The 22,899-nt window shown below is 45.3% G+C and overlaps 1 protein-coding gene across 3 annotated transcripts in view; it reads right to left on the bottom strand.

Annotated features, from left to right (window-relative positions):
• LOC116952389 (uncharacterized) overlaps nt 1-22,899 on the bottom strand; it is an 814,348-nt gene that overhangs the window by 607,576 nt on the left and 183,873 nt on the right. The window lies entirely within an intron of this gene.

Genomic DNA, 22,899 nt, shown 5'->3' with positions numbered 1-22,899 from the left:
ACACCACAGCTCCTGTCACCCTGCACTACAGCTCCTGTCACCCTGCACTACCGCTGCTGTCACCCTGCACTACAGCTCCTGTCACCCTGCACTACAGCTCCTGTCACCCTGCACTACAGCTCCTGTCACCCTGCACTACCGCTCCTGTCACCCTGCACTACAGCTCCTGTCACCCTGCACTACCGCTCCTGTCACCCTGCACCACAGCTCCTGTCACCCTGCACTACAGCTGCTGTCACCCTGCACTACAGCTCCTGTCACCCTGCACTACCGCTGCTGTCACCCTGCACCACAACTCACAGTGGAGCTCTCCACAGCAGCAGGGCGACTCCCAACCTCCCCTTCTCCACACCGAGGAGCGAGGCCACGGCCTCTGCCGGCCGTCTCCGTGGCAGTCCCTGCCGTCCGCAACGCCGTCCCAACCTCACGTTGGCAGCGTTCAATCTTCACCGACTTCTCAGAGACACTCGGAGGCCCCAACTCATCTCTCGCTCGCTCGCTGCTGGCTTTTCGAGCCACACTGAGCCTGGCTTCATGCCCCAGAGTCACGGCCACTTGTGTTCGTGACATATTGTGTATGTTATAGATTGAATTATTGCTAGTGGTAATGTTTCTCAGTGAAACTATATTTGCTTGCTTAAATTATTTAATGAATAAATGTACGTATTCTATGAGTAGGTCTACTATTTCACCAATGTTCCGTTATAAAGTGTCTTACAAAAAAAAACTCCCCTTAAAACAGATTAATATTGTCACCACTGAGAAATTACAAAACTGCACACAAGACAGTGATCCTTCATGCACATGTAAGGGCTGTCAGGGGAAGGATTCCCGCCAAAAGGAGGGGACAGTGGAGCGGGGAGGACCAGGCGAGGAGCTAAAGGAGAGAGAATAGTGGCGGGATATGGACGGAGAAGGCTGGGGACGAGTGTGGACTGGGGAAGCAATAAAGGACGAACCCCTGCAACCTTGTGTGGATCTCCTTTACACACACACACACGGACCATTTCATTCATGATGACACACACACTCAATATACCGCATTTCAGAAATCAGGCCCGGTCTGGACCGAATTACAATTTGGTAAGCAGCCATTGGTGGTCATCATGTAACTCACTCGTTTAAACACTGCTCTCCAGAGGATATTCGTTTTGTACATTGGTACCTCCTGTGTATTTACCGGTTATGTCAAGATGTGGATAGCTGTAGAATAAAATCAGGAGAGACAGTCAACTGTCCCAAGACTCTAAGAAATAATGCCCTTGTGTACACAGTGACAATCAAGAAAACTCCCACTGTCCAATATGCTTTTTAAGTGACTGCAAATTATGCCGAGAGAAAAAACACATACAGAGGTCGATAATCCCATTGATTAACAACGATTATGAAATCGTGGAATGGGTACTGAGAGTAGGCATAACATTTTTGCATAACTGCGAAGTTAAAATCAAAGACATTGACAGAGCGTCCTTTGCACCAGGGCGCTTCAGAGCCCTTTGCAGGTGATAAAAGTGGATGGCATTACATCTCATTCATTTGACCCCCCACTGCCCCCCAGTGTTGGCTGTCCCTTTGTGGTAGACCACGTGGTCTGCAAGCGGCAAATGGTCTGCCAGTAGGGGGGCGCTGAATTTCTGCACGTATATACGTATATGAACGTTGAACTTCTTACGCACTGTACCTGGCCAACTGCGCTTAATCGGAGGTGCGGGGGGAAGGACAATTGAGCAATTTGCAGGGCAATTCTCGAAAACCTGCAGAGCTGTTTGGACGAGCCATTGAATTAATCCGAGTTTTGAATCGGGAAGTTTTGTGCACCGGCATACAACACTGTTTCGGGAGAAAACAAATATAGCTGCGTAAGAATTGTGTAAAATGCGGTGGTTTGAGACGAAAAAAAACTTAAATCAAATTGCTTCGGTGTAAAAGGCATTCAATTGACATTCAAGTTGTGCTTATGGAAATGTAATTGGAGACTTTAATATTTGCTTTTTAAACTTGGCATGCGACAGCCACTGCCTACGTAGACAAGAAATTACAATAAATCCAAACATATACCCAAGAGTAATCTGGTTAAAACGCATTTTATATGATGCAACGCTTCCAAATATAGAGGAGGAACCATTGCTTTATGTCTTGATCTATCCAAAGTGGGGCAATGAATCACCACTGCATCGCCACAAATGAAAATTGAAAACACATATACTCTCTCTACCTGTTAAATATATACAGTATATATAAATCACTCTTGCATCCCCAATGTTAGTTTGATGTCTATGCACTGTAATTGGTGTTGTGTATTAAGACGACATTATGTTGGGCGTAGGCGTGGCCCAGCGGTGAAAGCTGTCGGCTCCACGGTGGTCGTTGAACATTGCCGATGTCATTCGGAAATCAGAGTCAGAATCTTTGTTGGGACCGAAACAGGAGGAGGAGGAGGAGGGTTTCTCTCCACAGCTCTGGCTGCCGCCTGATGACGCCGGTTGTTGTAATCACCGGCGAAACGTCACAGTTCTAGAGTTGTAAATGTTGTCCTGGGTTTACTCTCCAACACGCCGGTGTGCTGAACTCGTGACAAATTCGCATGTTTTTATTTACGTGACAAACCGAGCTACAGTAATTGGCTGTGTCGGGTTGTGGAGGGTTTAACGATACATTCAGATGTACGCAATCTAACCTTTATCTTTACTTATGCTGTCGAAATCCGATGAGCTATGAAGCGGTTTTTCACAGATGTCCAGCAGTAGGCCATCATGGGCCGGTGTAATGGACCCGATTGTCCCACTTTAAAACATCGCCCACACTTTACTCAATTGGGATTACGCACAAAATAACAACAGCCCCCGACTCTGAAACTACTGCAGACTGTGCCTGTGAAGCACAGCAGAAACTTCCTTGCCAAGGCCTTGCGCTATAAGAATGGTGCCAATACCATATTTACCCAAACTAGAACTACTATACATTTTTTTTTACTTTACTAAAAACTATTTTACGTACCAGGTAAAGCTCACTTGTAAGCTATTAGCTCGAGTTCAAAGGCGATCTGGCGAAACATGACAGACAGCTCATGGACTTAATCACGGGGAGAGAGAGAGACACGCCGACTCCAAATATACAGGCTCCAGGGTCCGGATCGAATCCACGACCTCCTGCGTACCAGGCAAGGCAGATAACATCTCACCCCATGCAGGGCGATGGTAGAGCGTGCCTGTCATATGATAATAATGGACACATACACGTTGTTTAATGCTTTGGTCAATGCTCAGGGATTAGATCCCCAGCTCTCACTAACCACGTCCAAGTCCACAACCGGACGACTCCTGAGCCGGCCGGCCACCTTTATTCACAAAACATTTGAGGACCCTCCCTGTGCGTAATCAATTAATAGTCGTAATTGAACCTTTCATCCCAAAGTAATCAATTGTTATTTGCACACTAATCGCCCGAGCCTAATGCAGTAAAATAGATCAGTTTCAATAAATCCCCCCCCCCCCCTTGGCAGAACTGCGTCAATCTCTGCATGAAACATTCATACGAGAAACTGCGCTTCCTTTCAGGGGAAATTACTCGCGGTTAATTGGGGCTCGCCACTTGCGTGCATAATGGGCTGCTTTCGCGAAGAACGTCTCTCGCTCGTTGAGATATATTTACGGTGCTTCCTCACTGAACGGTCCAGACACAACCTGTCCATGCAGTTTGTGTACCTGTGTCTTTTCCAAACTTTCCCAATGATGCCGTGGCAATTCACGATTGCAGTATTTTTTATGCCAATATACATTTTATTGTCAACTATTGTCTTCCAGACAATGGATGGTCAAGCACTTAGTATAATTCGGGTTGCAAAAGTATTCATATTTGTTCAGATTGATTTTTTAAAATGATTTCAGCACAAAATATACCCCGATTGTGCTATGGGCACATTGGATATAACAAAAAATGTCCATTCCATTAACGGTGTAGAGACAAGAGAGTGTTGTGCCATCGTACGTATGGGACAATGGGAAACACAGCCAGACCTTGAGTAGGCCTCTCTCGCAAGCAATCAATATGTATACAATTTCACCACATGGGCTTCCACGCCCAATATTGCGATTCTTAATTTGCTTTCAGGGTCAGATCGTGAAAGTAAAATGTGTGTCTTGTGGGACCGCATATTTATGACATCAAACCACCTCTTCCGGAACCGAGACCAAAGGACATTTTAACATTTCTGGCATCTGCCTGATGACACTGGTTGTAATATTGGTGGTGCTGCTGAAGAAATGAAACATCTGCACGTTTGTTCACGTGGGGAAGCAAGGAATGTGGGGCGCCATTATGGTGAGATGTTAACGATTTCGCCCGGTATGCAGGAGGTCGTGGGATTGATCCCGACTCTGACGCCTGCTCTAGATTTGGAGTTTGCATGTTCTCCCGGTGGTTGTGTTGGCTTTTCTGCGAGTCCTCCGGTTTTTTTCCTCCAGATTTGGAAACATGCGTTTAGATTATTTGACTGTAATACATTTCCACGTGATAAGCCACTACGTTGAGCTGTCATTTGAAGCCAGATCGCTTCTGAAAAATAGCTACATAGCTCAGTGGGTCTTGCCTGTTCAAATAAAAATAGTTTGTAAATTCTCGTGACTACAGGTTTGGGGCGCACCAACATTTTATTTAACACACGAATCGTTTCAATCACAGCAATTGTGGTCTTCACCAACGTGGCGAGATATTTTAGATATTTACTACACAGGAGTCTGTTAAACTCTGATACATGTTTCAGAATTAGTTCATTTTGGGTTAGATTGTGCGAGTATAATGTGAATATTTTAACTATAGCTCTCCACCACCTGACAGAGCTAATCAAATCTAGTTGTCACGTGGGCAAAAATGCCAATTGTTTTGGTTTATCAGCAACCTGGAATGCTGACATTATATCCCTGCACGATGGTCTAACTTAAAAATAAACTCATTATGGATCGTTACATTGGTCGTGAAAGCCTCCGTATCAAATGAGCATGTACATGATAGCTCATCTACATCTTAACCAGAAGATGCATTAACCATGAGGGGTGCTCACATTCCTAAATGTAGAGACAAATTACAGTCGATTTACGCTTGCAAGTAATAATGTGATCACAATGTTCCAGACAGACTAATCTCCTTCTTTTAAATGTATTCTACGGTTTGTCATTGATCTAGGACCCATATCTAACAGAGAGCGTCCTTACCAACATAATCTGGCGGTTCACCTGGCATTGATTGAGGCAAGCCTGACTCTGCTGATGAGACTCTGAAAGTCGAAACTGGTGCAATGTTTTTCAAGTGTTGAACCATTGCTGCTGAAATTAAACACTCCCGTGAGGATGTGTGGCTGATGTGATGTGTAAACAATAGTAATATATATTTTTTTTATTTTATGTGGAGGCACAGATATGGGAAGGTGGCGTCTTGGCTGCTAATTTACGAGCCTGGAGTGTCATACACTCATAGACTGACAATGCCAAGATCAGCAATACACTAATTAACCGCAGATTATATTTTGTTTTACATATCATATGCAATCTTACTTAAACCTAATTAATATTTATTGCCAAATTTCAGGTAAAAACATTGAATCTGTTTAAAAATCCCTTTGCATAATTGCGTCTGATTGGTTCTGCGTACTTTCCGCAGCGCATCAGATTTGCGCTTTCGCGTCGTACCGATGCTGCTCACGTTACGCACTCAGTGTGCATAATAGAGGTTCGTTGGGGTTAGATCGCCATGTAACCCAAAAAACCCTCTATCAGGGATGATATCGGTCGCGAAAGCCTACGTGTTAAACACTCAGTGTGGCCGATGTGATGTCTAAAAACGACGTATTTTTGTACGTGGTGTGACAGATATGAAAAACCCGGGGGATTGTCCGTAAACTTCAATTGTAGATGAGCGTGGCTCTAAGTTATTTTCAGGTATGTAGCAGCTTTCTTTATGATGTCTGCCTCGTTCCTATTTTGAAGGTTTGAATGTGTGAGGAGACTGGTTGTAGCTCACGAAAAGAAAGCACAAAAGCAACAAACTTGGGACGTAATATTCTAAGATTCAACACGCGACTTCACACGGTGCGCATGAGGCAAGTACCGTAATGATTGATTTGACTAAGACTGATTCATGTGCGCATGCAAATGTATTACTTGTAATGTATGCAGATTGAATGCAAATAGTATTATGTTTGCTATGTATGTGTCCAATTGGCACCTTAGACACCCTTTCAAATTATATTTTCCATTGCACAGGAGTTTCGAGGTTAAATATTTTAATTAATAAAACATAAATATGCAAATGTACCATTTGGGATAAATGAAGTTTGAAAAACTGTATAACCGAGGCAGAAAAATATTATACAAATACATTGGACAGTACAACAGGGCCAAAACATAATGCATGATTCAATCAAATCACAAAGCCCTTTCCACTTCTGTTCAGTGTTATAAGAAATGCAAAGTAAATAATTACTCTGCAATTGAGTTAGATTTCTGAATCGTGTCTTTAATTTCCACAACTTGGCACAGTGCTTAATAGCTAAAAAAAAATCTAAACGAGCAAGCAGTCCAATAAGTGGGGTTCTGATCTATGCTGTGAGATTCTCCGATTAGCACGGTTGGCTATACACAGTACGAAAGAAGTTCAGCATACAAAGACAAAAAACCCCCGCACAGCCTTAGCAGACTGTTTGGACAAGTGCTGTTCACGAACACTTATGGAGGCTAGAACGGCACACGAGGAAGTGGGTGGCCAGCACCACGTCCGACCGACTTTGACTCCCCTTTAGCGATGCTGCTTAGACACCGCACTCGTTTCAATCGACCTACGGGAAGCCCAGGACCGATTCAAATATTCTCCAATGTTATCTGTCGTGAGCGGGAATTGAACTGGGGTGGCTGGGTTTGTAGCGCAGCGCGCTAACAGTTACACTACCACCGTTCAACATACACACAACAACAACAACCGCCATTCGCAACTAAGTGGCAGTGACGTCACCACGGCGCTTGTGCCAGGCTCGGTGCACGTTGAAGCCACGTGAAGTGTCGAACGCCCCCCGACAGGAGGTCACGGGGCAGACCCAGGTGCCACGGGTCGACTGACTGAGATGAGTGGCCGATGCACCACCTGTGCCCCCTACTGTGCCAACTTGCTGTGTTTTAGCCGCCCGGCGCTCCGCCCGTTGTTGCGAGCGTCCCTCCTCTGCGTACACATACATACACGCTGTGTCACGTGAAATTAAATTCTGCTGCAACCCAGGTAAAGGTAGGAGAGGCGCACGTGGCTCATTTAAATGAGCACTTCCACTGCTGCGCCACACACATGCACGTGCTCTCTGCTCGAGGCGGGGTCGACAGAAAAAACAGAGAGAGGATGATAATAGCACTTGACTGACAGTACATGTGTTTATTGAGTACAGAAGCCACTCACGAGTGCTATTAGTCTCGTGAGTTCGGAGGTGTCACTGCCAAGGTTGAAGTGAGGTACTTTACAGAGCCAAGTCCTGGCAAGCAAGGCAGAACAAACTGGCAAAAGTGATCATGGATGTGAGGAGGGTGTAACATGTCCGCTTCGAATTGCTGTTTATACTGTGACATTAATGTGTATTAAGCGATTATATGTGAAGTAGAATATAGGGCATCCTAACACTAATGGGATTTAGTTTCAGATGTGAATTTCTCTAACTAAATCCACTTGAAAATCTTCACGTAAAGTGCATCTAATGAATGGAATTCACCGGAGCCTCTAATTCCCGACAAAAGGAAGCCATCTGGGAAATATTAAGAACCTTCAGCAGAGAATGAAGTATAATAATGTTATTTTGTATGATTATCATTGCACTTTGTTTACCGAGGACAGCCTCACGTGGACCACCGCCTAGCCCGAGAAAGGTGCAGAAAAGGGAATTAAGTAGGAAGCAGCGACGGGATATTCCGACGTCCGTCGGTTGTGAAACGTTGGTGTTGCTGACAGACATCTTCCAAAGTGCCCTTTTCTGACCTTTAAGTTGAAGTTCATTAGATTATTTGGCTGATATAAATTTCCACGTGATGATAAGTCACTCCATTGAGCTATAATTTGTGTGGCCCGGTCGCTTCTGAAAAATAAGCCCGTAGCTCAGTGGGCCTTACCTGGTAAAATTAAATGAGTTAATTCAGATTTCTTTAGTGATTTGCTTAACTTTCCTATACTTTACATACGATGCGAAGGAAGTTCAACATAGGTACAGTACAAGTGTACGCTTAATGTCGCAAGCTGAGTGGAGTCCGCTTGTCCCACTAGAATGCGGTGTTCTACCGGGCAGTCATCATGCAGGGATATATGCCTGATGTTTTGCACTTCACGCACATTCCCAGTCGAGTTTCCATTTGTGGAGTAAATATCCACACCTTGACTGGTTACAAGGCAACGTTTATATTTGGATATACTTAATGCATCCGTCTCCCCAGACACTTTGGCATCAGGGACAAGGCAGACCTTTGGTGGTGGGAGCGGGAGGGGGGATTCAATTATGCAGAGGAACTTGAAGAGCGGCGAAAGGGATTGTGTGCAATTTAATTCGCAGAGTAGCAATGGCGAGACGATGTGTCGATGTATGCAAGAGATGAAGTCTGAGGTTGTTGAGGAGCATGGGTGGGATCGTCAAATGTTTTATTAAGTGTCTTTTCTTTTTGTTCTTTAATCAGTCCTACGCGATTCATTAAAACATTTCTCAACGCGTGGTATGGGTAGGGAGAGAGCAGAGTCGAGACTCTTTTTCCGTAGCTAGGCAGGGCCGCCCAGTGTGCGTCTGCACCGTCACGGTGCGGACGTCGGGAGCGGCGGCGTAGCGGTTAGCGCTGCGAACCCCGGCGACCCGAGTTCCATTCCAGCTCACGGCCATCGCCTGTGACGATTATCTGGAACCGGTTCTGGGCATCCCCTCGGTCGACTCAGCCTCAAATGAGTACCTGGTACGATGCGTAAACATCGCCACTGGAGAGACAAAGGCGGCCGGGCGTGGTGTTGGCTACCCACCCCTTCGTTTGCCGTGCCGGCCTTCATAGGTGCTCGCTAACAGCACTTGCCCTAACAGTCTTTTAAAGGCTATATGGGGGGATCTTTGTCTTTGTTGTGAATGTGAAGGTAAAAGTAATATTTTCGTGGTTTGATTGTAAAAAAATAACATTTGGGATTCGGGATAAAACATGCTCAATGTTCAACGATGCTACGGCGATACCCTGCAAATGACTGGTCAGAATATTGGACGCTCAATTACGAAAGCGTGCTGTGTAAATATAATGATTTAATACGCAAGCACACCGCTGGAGCTACCATGCTGAATCACTAAATCAAATTGTCAACTCTACGCAACAATCTAGCTGCATAGTGTGAGAGCACCAACAACTATGTTTTCCAGCCAAATCCAAAGTCCATTCATTGTTTTAAATCATTAATGTTGCCATATTCATCTGCAGAACTGATATCAAAATAAATAAACCCAAAGGTGACAGAAATTCGGAAGAACAAAACAATAATTCCAGGTTCCTCCCAGATGTTCTATTCTCGCGCATGATGGCAATATGCATAGCCGTCAACCCGTACGGTTTGCCAGTATTCTTGTACAGGGAAATTGAGTTTGCAGGTCCATACAGCCCTTTCAATACGGGCATAATAATTATTTTATCTATTTGTTTGTGTTTCTCCCTTGTGATGTGACTTTGTAGGATGAACGTTGAGATTTATAAGGGCACGGGGTGACCAATAAGGTCTGAATTGGTACGTAATAAGGTAGGGCACCGGTAAGGGGTTGACAGGTATGAATATGGTGCAGGACCCAGATGCCAATGTGGAGGTCTGCCGCTGGCCACGACGAGAGGGCCTCAGCAGAGAGAGAGAGAGAGTTCGTGTCGTGTCGCTGTTCCTCCGCCTCCGACGTTGAAGGGGCACAGACCACGGTGGGTTGACTGTGCGGTCCCCTCCATGACTAAATGAGTTTATAGCTGCGCTCAACTTCAGTCGGTGTTCTTGAGCCAAAGGGTAGGCAATTCCACATTGTCATGGCAGGAGCCAGTTTTATCTTTGCATTGTCTTTATTTCCACAACAGTGGTACCCATTTTCATTGACCACTCGCAGGAGCAGCGAGCCCGGGTCCAATGCCCGACTCGGACCGAGATTCACTCTCTTATTTATTTTCTCACTTCGAGGCGAGTGCCTATACCAAGTGCCACCTGGCTTGGATGGCAAAGGGGGTGAAAAAAGGGGAAAAAATGAAGAATTAAGGTCGTTAATTTAAATTTGAAAGGGGGGGGGGGGTGGGGTAAGGAGTCATGAGTGTAAAGAGTCAAGGGGAAGGGGGCGGCGGACATCGGGGAGGAGAAGCGGCCGTGATTGATGGCGTGCTTGGAGGAGAGGCAGCAGATGCTGAAGGGGAGGTTTATTTTTCTTTCGTTTTGGGGGAAGGGAGGAGGGGGGGTAAGAATCCGATTGATGTACCTCCGAGGGCGCATTAATCGGCAGCACTCTATAGCCCGTGTCGATTAATGCACCCTCAAAGCTACGCATGGTCAAATTAAGGTCAATTACCAATTATTTTGATTGGGTGTTTTTTTTTCTTTTACACCATTATCAGTGTGCTGGCAGCGATGATTATACGGGGGCCTGAGGAGCTTCAAAGTCCCCTTAATGAAGAGCGGCGCAAACCTCTCGCCCCCCTCTCGCCCCCACCCCCAACCTGTGGGTCGGTTGTGGGAGGCGTTCAAGGTCAAACTAAAGAGGTCATCGCACACGACCGGGTTGATCCCACCACTCCTCGCCATTGCTGCCTCCCTACTGCCAGATCCTGCAACTGCAGCGCAAGTCAGTTCTGGCATCCGAGTCAGTCCTGGCATACAAGCCAGTCCTGCCATCCGAGTCAGGCCTGTTAGCCAAGTCAGTCCTGCCATCCTAGTCAGCTCTGCCATTCGAGAACCCCTTTTGACAGCCTCCGGTTAGCACGGTTTGCTACGTGTGGTGCGAAAGAAGTTCAACGTAGGTACACACATACAGCCGCATCTGCATCGCCAACTGAAAAGTGCGGCCCTATTACCGGCACAGTGCAATACATTAACGCTTGCTCCAAATTCCCCTGTCTGAGCACTAAAAGCTCCTTGCTGCCAAGAAATGCAAGTGTTTTATTGGTCGTATGGAGTTGTAAATTGATAATGTTAATACAGTTATTCCCTCCCCCAATATTGAGTGTGCCTCCTCTCCCTCCTCTCTCCTCCTTCATTGGGCACCTGTTTAATGCATCCTAAAATCACGCCCCGGTGGCTGCCATGAAATGACAATCATTAAACATGCACCGGAAAGTCTTCACTCGCGGTGTTAATGCAGAGAGGCTTCGACGCGGCTTCCCACGGAGAGCCGAGCCGTCAGTATTCCAGCGCGACCTCGGGTCCCCTGAAAGGAGTTTCAGGATCAGAATATTAATTGAGACTGCGGGAGGAATCCGATGAGCTATAAAGCTCTTTTTCACAGATGTCCTGTAGGAGTGGATCAGAACATTACAACAAAAGCTAAATACAAAAACACGATAGGAGTGCAAAGCATAGGAAAGTTAAACAAATCACTTAAAAATACAGACATAAAACTAAACTTTTTTTTTTATATTACCAGGTAAAGCCCACTGTGCTATTAACTTATAATTTAGAAGTGACCTGACCGCAAAATTATAGCTCAACCAAGTGGCTTATTGGCAAAATAATCTGAATAAGTATATAGACCCATGTTTCTAAATGTGGAGGGAAAAACTGGTAGGACCCGGGGACAAAAAAATGCACATGACCACGGGGAGAGACACGCTAACTCCAAATATACAGCAGCGGGCGTCAGGGTCGAGATCGAACCCACCAACTGACCGTAGTGATGGGGACAGCGTTGGATGAGAGACAACTATGGGGACTCACTCGTCCGGGCTGCAATGAATGGGGTCTCAGGTAGCGAGAACTCTCCTGAGGAGCGTGGCGGTGGCTAGGAGATGTTAACTACCTCGCCTGGCAGACAGAAGGTCGTGGGTTCGATCCTGACACTGACGCCTGCTGTATATTTGGATTTTGCGTGTCTCTCACCCTGTGGTTACGTGGATTTTTCCCCGGGTCCTCCGGTGGTTCCCTCCACATTTGGAATTAACATCACGCGTTTCGAGTATTTGGCTGCATATAAATGTCCACGTGATAAGCCATTTCGTTGAGCTATCATTTGTGATAACCTGGTCCCTTCTGGAAAAAAAGCTATATAACTCATTGGGCCTTACCTGGTAAAATAAAACTAAAATGTTTTTGTTACAGTATTTTTGAACTATAGAAAATAATCTGTGAATTTTGCAACTTTTCTGCCACGTCACTTGTAAACACGAAAATGGCCCTGAAGTTGCCACTGCTCGAGAGAAAACCACGGGTCCCGGCCGCTCTGATTGGCATCGCGGCATGCGGCCCCCAGGTGCAGCTCCTTCACGCAGCCGTGGTGGGAACCTCGGCTCAACATGCTCGCCCGGCTCGCAACTTGGGCAAGGGGGATGCTCAGGTGCCCACGCACAGCCTGCCCTAGGCCCGGGGGCTGTGTAGACAGAGGTGAGCGCTGCTCCAGCCTGGCCGTGATGTCGCCGGCGGTGAACTCATACGCACGTACGTACGTTGAACTTTTTTCGCACTGTACGTAGCATAACCGTGCCAATCATAGGTGCCAACCGCGCTCACTTGACTGTCACGTGGCTTCGACTTTCAGATATGTTTCGTCATCAACAAATGCTTCAATCTCGTGTAAGGTAGTCCAAAAGACACACAACCCTCCGTATGTGTATGGAAACCATCAGTGGTTTGCTTTGAGTTGACTCCTAACCGGCGTATTGACTCCTCCCCCCCTCACCCCCTCATTCCGACCGTGAATCGCCACGTGCAGTGACTCCAGGCACCGGCTGCTCAGACGTTTTCTCTCGGTGTGAAGAGACGCAGTGCCGCACTGCACCGGGGTTCCTTCTTCATCACAGCGTCGCAGAGGAAACAGAAGGTCGTCCGCTCCATCGCGCTGAAGCTTCGCTCCTCACGAGCTCACCGGACTGCGCTCTAAGCCCATAATCGCCGCACTATATTCCTGAACACTTAACACAAATAAACCCAACGCGTCCCATTCTGTAAGGGCATCACAGGCAGCTTAACTTGGGGGGGAGGGGGGGTGACACAAACGTCAGCACTGCAGCTCATCCTCCGGCAGCTGGCTGCACTTCATTTTAATACGGCACCTGCCAACGGACATGTCACAATTGACCACTTAATCTCCTCGTTAAGCAGCCATCTACTGTGCCAAGTCAATTGTGACCCTTGGTTATCCCCCCCACCCCCCTGAATCCCTCAACTATTAAATTAACTTCCAAGTCCCAGCCCATACCCAACCGGTTCTGCTGATAACTTGAGACCATTTGCACTGGGCGCCACGCAGATACAAAGCTGCCACCAATCATGTTTTTTTTATTTAAAAAAATATTATTTATTTCACATCCTCATACATTGCAACATCCTGACGTTCCGGGCGGTAGTGTCAGGGGCACGCCGGACTCATCAGAGCAGGTGGGTAGGGGGATGGTCTAAGATTCAGGTGTTTAAGACTGGTCAAAGGTTCATGTGTTTAAGACTGGTCTAAGTTTCAGGTGTTTAAGACTGGTCTAAGGTTCAGGTGTTTAAGACTGGTCTAAGGTTTAGGAATGGACCCATGTTTGCGTATTCATCCATTGAGTATGGGAGGGCGCTTCGTGATTATTCCACATAGTACGGTTTCCCTGGCCGCTATGCCTCCAATTATTTAAATTCGGTTCCCGTGGCAACCTCACCCAGCTGGATTAAAGTGACAAATCACCACACAAGTGGTGGCGGTGCAATCTGGCTGGGTGGTGCCGTAACGCTTAGAGCATTGGGCTCACCTTTAATAAGAAAGTAAATTAAACGTTTGTATTGAGCAGATAAATTCCACTGAGATATTTACTCTTTTTCAGAGGCGACCTGGCCACACATTGTGATAGCTCATCGAAGTGGCTGATATCATCATCATCATCATATCTGGCAATGTATAATAGCAGCCATTAATATGGACCCACGCGTCTATAAATGTGGAGGGGAGAAAAACGGAGGAACACGGGGAGAGAGAGATCACGCAGATTTCAAATATACAACAGGCACCATCAAGACTTGTGATTTAACCGAAGAGTACTGTGTACCAGGCGAGGTTATATCACACTTGGCCACTGTGACAAGGATGTGAAATGCTATACGTAGGCGTTCACGATAAGTATTATGATTCAAAGCTAGTTTATTTTTTATTATATGACAGTGAAGGTATAATTGCCATTTTTGTTAAACTACAACCCTTCACCACCCAGCAACAGAGCCAATCGAATCAAGTTCTCACGTCATGGGCAAATATGCCAACTGATTTGTTTTTTCAGCAAACCGGAGGAGGAATGTTAAAAAGCAGAAGAAAGCTCAGCTTCGTTGGCATCTGACGATGCCGGTTGTAATCTCCAGCGCCACTCGGGACAAAAACAAACATTCCTCCAGCTTGCTGATAAACCAACTCAACTCAATGCTGAAAAATGGCGTGTAAATTACTCAATCTGGGTTATACGTCGCAACATCGCCCACCCCGGCCCCCACCTACGACGAAACATGAGTAACGAGACTCGACGAGACGTTCCTGGCTAAATAGGCGTAGGAATAATTGTTATTATGAGAGGCGGATAAGACGCAATATTGGCCGTCCACAGTGACATTCTACCACGACTAAGCGGGGGCTTTAGTCTGGCTCTGAGCTTCAGGCAACGTCACTGGACACAAAGAGAATTCTCCACGAGCGATTTGGTGGCTTTGCGTGGCCCCCGGAGTTTCGCACGTACGCGAGGTTTGCGACCGTCATCCCCTGCATCGTCGTCGCCCCGCTGGCAGAATTAACGTCCAGTGAGGCAGATCCATCAGCGGCAGCAGCAGCAGCAGCAAGGAGCAGCAGCAGCAACCCTCACTTGTACCACCTGTGACCCCACCCCCTTCCCTATTCCATCATTGCACAGAATATTGGCAGATCACTTGTGATATAATAATAATAATAATAGATGCACACCAAGAAAGGAGGTGTTAATTAGACCAGACGGCCCATTTTACAATTAACTTAAATGTTATTTTAGTTTGGTAATGAAACAGACTCACCCCTGTGTATTTATTAGTCCGTTATGACCTACAATCCATCAAGACCGCACGGATTAATTTCGGGAAATGTTGCCGTTTTGCGCTAAATAGCCACAAGATGGGTAACGTTAAATGTATCACAGATCGCAGCAGGATAAACAACTTAAACATTCATAACAATAATTAGAGAAAGGAAGGTTAGATACATTGGACAGGCAATGAGAAAACAAGGGACTGACTAATGTTTTGGCTGGGAACATTCTAGGTACAAGAAGCCAGGTGTAGAAGGAGAATTAAGTTACACAAGCAATTTGAAACCATTTAATGCCACTGGGAGTATCTATTGAAAAGTTGAGTAAATATCACGGATAGAGCTAAATTGGAGGAAGGTCGTGATCAGTGAAGACTTTGAGGATGGACGCGGCTCAGAGAGAGAGGGAGCGCGTTCACAGATGGCTCTCGCATGCAACGCGAGGCAAATTAGCATCATTTTACTGGCTGAATGCTGCTTATGAGGCTGAATGAAGCTGCGGTGGCGAGATGTTAACTCCCTCGCCTGGTATGGAGGAGGTCGTGGGTCCTATTTCAACACTGACGCCTGCATATTTGGAGTTTGTGTGTTCTCCCCGTGGTCTGGTGGATTTTCCTACGGGTCCTCCGCTTTTTCCCTCCACATTTATAATCAACATAACGCGTTTAAAATATTTGGCTGCTATAAATGTCCACATGATAAGACACTTCGTTGAGCTATCATTTTTGGCCAGGTCTCTTATGAAAAAGAGCCATATAGCTCAGTGGGCCTTACCTGGTATAATAAATATAGTTTCATTTTTTACACCAGTAGAGTGGTTGCCTGCTTTAGAAAATCCAAGTGTTGCAGATCGATTGTTCCAGAAAGGCAACAGTTTAATTGACTGAAACGCTATTTTATTCAGAGGAATACTTTTATTAATTTGGGTTTGTTGTGTGTATATAACAAGTTAATCCACAGTGACGGCGTGTGAGATTCCAAAATGAATATGAAATGTCTACTTTTATCCAATCAAAGTAATTCAAACGGGCGCAGCATTTGGCAAGTGCAATATCATTTTAATATGGAAATGCATAAATAAATGTATGACGGTTTCCTCCGAAAGCTTCAAAAAACATACGATGTGACTGGTATTGGCCAAACATCCCAAATGCTGGAAAAGTTGCCTGTATTATATTCAATTGTAAATACACAGTGCAGCAGCAACATAACCCCTACTGTGACACCGTGGCAGGACACTCTTGAAAAAGGAATCTTGAGACTCACTTAGGCTTTCTTGGGTAACTAGTGCAATAATAATCAAAACAATGAGGCTTGCTGAGCTGACTCCTGTATTATGTTGAACTGTTGTAAACCAACACACCTGAAGATGACCGTTTGAGTTATGGTCGAAACGTCGTGAGAATTTTTTTATTGTTTTATATATATTTTATTATTTTGTTGTTTCTCTTCAACGTGACTTTACCGAAAAAACTAAGAATATGTTGTAGCACCGTTCGCAGCCAACCGTGTCATCCTGTTGGATTGCTCCCTGCTCTGATGGGGTATCTTGTCGACTGAGGCCGGTGTGTTGTTCGCCCAATATAAGTGATTGGATAACACAACACACTCACATTTTAATATGATCTTCAAAATTGAAATGATTAAGGGCAATCTGGAAGTATGTTTAATTCGCCAAATTGCGTGTGATTGAAGAATGGGTGTTGAGAGGTTGGCAGACATTTTAAGATAATTTTAAAAAAAAAATCGTTAATTTGTAACTTAACACAATATGAGTCAAACTCACGTCACGCAAATGATAAGACAGACAAGCAGCTGCTGGTGAATTTAAGTTGTTGCCAATTTACATTGACAGAGGAGGTAAGCGGTAATCATGGGAGCTGTGAAGTTTCCCCATCCCATGGCTTTCAAATCAACTGCCAAAACAATCCTCGAAAGTTTATTTTTGTGCTATCAGTTTGAGCGGGGGGGGAGGTGTTGTACCTCCAGTGGAAACAAAAAATACAGGTACACCTACATACTAATTATCCATCGTAATTGAAAGAACCCCAATCAAGTGGAAATCGGTAGCTAATTGAAACTACCGAAAAAGGTATCCACTTAAAATGAGAGTTAAGATTATTTATTTTTGGTATAATTTTCTTTGCGCATTTAAAGCCCAGTATGGTGGGGTTTTTTTTGCACAGTTGTATTTCATCAGAAGAGATTTGCAGTAATGCGTTTGCCACTCAGCATGCCACGCATGCAGTTGTGTTATTTCTGTTGCCGTAATCAGAATCCTCTCGCCGTAATCAGTGTGTGCTGTGCTGCACCATGTTTTCCGATTCATTGCAATCATAATTATGTTTTTGTTTGTGTGTGTGTGTGTTCAGAGAGAAATTCCAAAACATGTCGCGGCTTGACCAACATAGCGGTTATTCACGAACGCTCTGCTCGATGATGAACGTGACTTTTGTGACAACCAAACTCGTGGCGCGGCGGTGGCCAGGAGAATGGAACTACCCCGCCTGGTATGCAGGAGGCCGTGGACTTGATCCCGACCCTGACGATGCCTGTTGAATATTGGTAGTTTGCGCCTCTCTCATCACCATCACGGTGGCCAGGAGAATTGAACTACCCCGCCTGGTATGCAGGAGGCCGTGGACTTGATCCCGACCCTGACGATGCCTGTTGAATATTTGCAGTTTGCGTCTCTCTCATCACCATCACGGTGGCCAGGAGATGTTAACTACCTGGCCTGGTATACAGGGGGTCGTGGATTCGATCCTGACACCTGTATATTTGGAGTATGCGCGTCTCTCTTTCCATGTTCGCATGGATATTTCTGAGGGGCCTCCGATTTTTCCATCCACATTTAGAATAAACATGCTTTTTGAGTATTTGGCTGCTATATATTTCCACGTGATAAGCTACTTCATTGAGCTATCATTTGTGGCCAGGGATCTTCTGCGTTGGGCCTTTCACAAGGGGTTTGTTTGTGAGTCCTTTTGAACTCCATTCGGCTCTCCAAGCTGCATCGGGGTTTTTATTCGCATTGTTACAGGTTATGCTCATGGGTCCAAAAGGGGTTGAGTGACTTCAATTGATGACGAGGGACGTTACGGAGGTCCCGATGAATGGGAAGGCGACTGTTTTCCTCAATTTGCAGGACTTCTCCAGGAGTTTGCAGCATTGCAGCGGATGGGTGGGGGAGATATTCGTGACATCACCGGTAACCAGGATGTTGGGGTCGACTTGAGGGTTCCAGTGGTACACCGCATGGCAGTGCTCAGTTTGACATCAACAAGTCGTTGATGACTACTTCTGGTCCATACTGGTGCACAGTACTCGGCTACAGAGTGCACGAGGGCCATCGTCGATGTCCGTAGCTCTGAGGGTGCTGATGCTCCCCAGCTTGTGCTTGCCCATTTCTGGGCCAGGCTGACCCTTGTTTTGGTCTTGGCGGCTACCTTTTTCAGTCGGTCACGGAAGGTTTGCATATGGTCCAGCTTCACTCCGAGGCAAGTTGGAATGGGGTCGTGTCTGCACAGTGTTACCACAGAAGGTGACTTTCAGAGTGTGCTTGGCGCTCCTATTATCAAGATGGAATGCAGCTGTTGTTGTCTTGTTGTTGTCTTGTGGGGATTTGGCTTGAGCTTCCATTTCCCGAAATATTCCCGCATGGAATTTAGGTCTCGGTTCAGAGTGGATTCCATGTCGTCGAATGTTTCCGCGTGCGTTGCCAGGGCAAGGTCACCCGCATGTACACATTTGCTTGACCCGGTTGGCGGCACGACGCCGGTTTCGACATTGAAGAGATTTGGCACGAATACTGAACCTTGCGGCAATCCACTGTTGAGGAACCAGGGTGAGCTGGCTTTGTCGCCCATATGGACACGCAGGCACCTGTTGTTCAGCGTCGTCCAAATCAGGCGTGTTGTTTTGAGGCAAGGAACGGTCATTGCGAGCTTCAACATGCAGCCCTGAAGCCACGCCGGTACATCGCATGTGTGTTCTGTGACATCACATGTGTGTTCTGTGACATCACATGTGTGTTCTGTGACATCACATGTGTGTTCTGTGACATCACATGTGTGTTCTGTGACATCACATGTGTGTTCTGTGACATCACATGTGTGTTCTGTGACATCACATGTGTGTTCTGTGACATCACATCGCGCCGTTTTCTTCACGATGCTGCAGCTTGCTGTGTGTACTGTGACATCACGGCATGCTCTGTTATCTTTGCAGAATAGTAATGAGGAAAGTACATATCATGATTAACATCCAAAGTTTAAGGCGTATGTGATCAAGAAAAATATTTGACTTGGGTTGTGTTTTGAAAAAAAAAATGACAAAAGTATTTTACATTAAACTCAAATACTGAAATATTCAGTTAATCCAATTCGATGATGTGTACATATTGTCTTCGCTGGTATCTGCTTCTCGCCCCAGCCTCGCGGTCTCTCCTACAAGTGCAGCGAGCGTCTAGAGATAGCCTGGCAAACAATTTGAGTCTACGCAAAAGCAAAGTCCTTTGAAAGAAAAATAGGATTTTTTAATTCCTGTAACGGGTAAATGTCACGACCAACAACAGTTGTGTGAGCAGGTTACTTTTTCTGTTATAATGAAATATTTAATATTTAGTAGCTTCAAAGAAACCGAGCCTAAACATCACGACCGACTTCTCTGACGATCCACTCTGCTTCCCAAATGAAAAGCTGTCACGCTTCATTTGAATATTTGCCGCACAGTCAAATAATCGTAATGCCGGCGACTTGTAATGCAGATAATTAAATGTTATGCATTTTCCTATTTTAAATAATTTACCATTAAATTGTATTTTCAAGTTAATAATGGGATTGCGATTTTTTTTTTAAATCCTGATATTAATTTCATTGTGGGAAGAAGGAAAGAAGTTTATAGCCTGATGCTCCCTAATTCACTTCCTTTAATGTGGTGTTTATATGGGCACTCAAGGGCAGTCATAACTGCACAAATGAACGCACACACACACCACCATTCTCACCTTTCATGCGATCGCTCTGCGCCGCCGTACACTACAAAATCTAATTTCATTAATTGAAAACCCATTACTTTAGAACTGCTCTTTCTGTTTGTGGTCCTTCCCCCGCACCTCCGATTAGCACGGTTGGCTACGTACGATGCGAAAGAAGTTCAACGTACGGACACGCCTACAAATCCGTCTGGGATTATTCGCACAATTCGGACAGCACTACATTTAAATCAAATGCGCACCCCTGCTTAATGACCTACTCTGTGACAGGCTGTCCCCCCCCCCCCTCCTTTCTCTTCTTTGTGTTTTTAGTTTTGTTGAGTCATTTGAAGAATGATCCGATGGATGTAAAAAAAAAATAGTTTTCTGCACGCTGGTCATTCTGTAACACGAACGCACGAGAAAATCTGCCTGCCTTGCAGGTTACACTTGGGCCTGACAAACTCCATTGGTATTGCGAGAAAGACAGTGGAATTTAAGAAGCCCCCTCCCCATCGGCCACACACACAACAACACAACAGACAGGCAAACACACGCACGCACGCACACAAAACGACGATCTAAACGTAAGTGACTCTATGGGCGAGAGCCAACACTTTGACCATTAACTCTTTCACTCAGCTCCGGCCCAGCAAGACAATCTAATGACGAACGATCCTGTGCGCTTGTCCCCCACCCCCCCCCCCCACCTTCGTCAATTTCCGAGTTCGAGACGTGCAGATTTGTATTCCTAATTAATAATAAGCCAGTGTAGCGCTCGTGTAGGTACACGACGCCAGGTGGATATCGGATGCGTTAATGTGTTGATGAAAGGTCACGCGCGCACAATGGCTGGTATCACAATGCTCGCGCTGAATAAAATGAAAATGTGAAAAGGACAGCCTCTGAAAATGTTTTTAAAGAGAAATCACTGTGGACGATGATACAATCAAACAATGTGAATATAGATTAAAAATAAATCTATATGATTTCTCTTGAGGAAATGTCATTTTTCTCTTTGGTGTTACTTAAAAATGTGAAAGGTACCTTCATTTAATTTTTATAACGATAATTCCTTCACGTAAAAAAGACGTATCGTGCAAATGCCACCGTGACATATAACAAATCAAAAAACACGAATTCATAAATGAAGCTGCGGAAGAAAGAAAGAGAATGGAGTGGAGATGGCTTATTTCGATATTAAAGGCGCTTTATAAAACGGAGGTTGTTATTATTATCCTGAAAGAATTAATAAAAAAAAGAACTCCAATGGATTGCACCACCGTGCACCACGGCCCCAGCGCTAGGAGCAGAGACATCCCCACCCAGACTCTCTGCCTCTGTCGCGCGCTTCATAACATGTGCGATTCACGGACCTCTCGACCACAATCCAACCAGCGTCAAGTACGCACCAAGTGCAGGCCCCGTTAATACAGATGAATTGACAGAGCGATCTCATTAAACTTCGCCGAATTAGAAAAGGGAGACACCGTGATTTGCTTAATTTTTAATACGTGCATCCGCCGTGTGGAATTTCTTAATTTCTCCTTAACTCCCGTGAAATTGTAAATGAAGCGTGCGCGCGACTGACTATCACGTTCCACGTGCGACGGAGACACCGTGTCGCGCTACGGAGGGTACGCAGAACCAATCAGGCGCAATTATGTACGGGGATTTTAAAGCAGATTAAACGTTTTACTTGAAATGTGGCAATAAATATTAAATCAGGTTTAAGTAAGATCACGTTTGATTTGTAAAAAAAACCATAAGCCTTGGTTAATTAGCGCGTCGCGTACATCAGCAGCTTTGCCAGTCTATAAGTGCGTGACGACACTCGATGTCCAATAATGGACGCGAATACGTACAAATAAGAAATGTAAATGACCCGACAATTCACTTCTCAGATCTGTCCCTCCATCAACCACACGGCCTTCTGGGAGCGATTATTTTTCTCAACAGCATTGGCTTAATACAAGCCAACTCTGGACCATTTTGGACATCCAGAGTCTCATCAGTGCCCAGCCTTGATTAATCCAATACGTTTAGACTTCCAGATGTGTGTTGTTATAGGCAAGGACCCTCTGCTAACAATTTGTGCTTTGTCATAAACAATGATGTGCACTGATTAGTAATCGGTTCATTTTGTGATAGATCGTGAAGGTATGAAGTCAGTTTTTTACTTGAACCCGCCACCACCCGACAGAGGCAATCCATCTTGACGTTATAACCTACACAATGACTTAACACAAACAAAACTCACTATCAATCACGATATTGGTCGTGTGAGCCCACGTGTAAAAGTAACTACGTCCACTGATAAACTAGTCTCTTCCATCGCGGTTTATACTTTTAACAGTGGTATTAATTGCTAGGTCTGGCCCGAGTAACTTTCCACACAAAGTGATAGGCTTGAAGCCCTGGCCCCAGTGTCTCACTCAAGCCAGGCAATGGAATTGTGTGGCAATTGCAGTTTCCTCTGATTTTGACACAAATCATAGGTAGCCCTTTTGGTATAAACAAGAGAAATGAGTACAGCACGAACTATTGCCTCGAAGAAGAAGAAACATAAAAACTGTCTTCATTATAAATTACCTGAAAGGATTTTCTTTCCATGTTACAGAAATAGGATACCACCATTTTTTTAATCATGGAGAATGAACTGCCTCTGCAACACAAAACATCAACCCAACCTATCACAGAG

This window comes from Petromyzon marinus, chromosome 46 (genome assembly GCF_048934315.1).
Source record: "Petromyzon marinus isolate PM22_M1 ecotype Great Lakes invasive population chromosome 46, UKy_Petmar_22M1.pri1.0, whole genome shotgun sequence".
NCBI classification, from domain to species: domain Eukaryota; kingdom Metazoa; phylum Chordata; class Hyperoartia; order Petromyzontiformes; family Petromyzontidae; genus Petromyzon; species Petromyzon marinus.
This window is presented reverse-complemented; position numbering and strand designations above follow the sequence as displayed.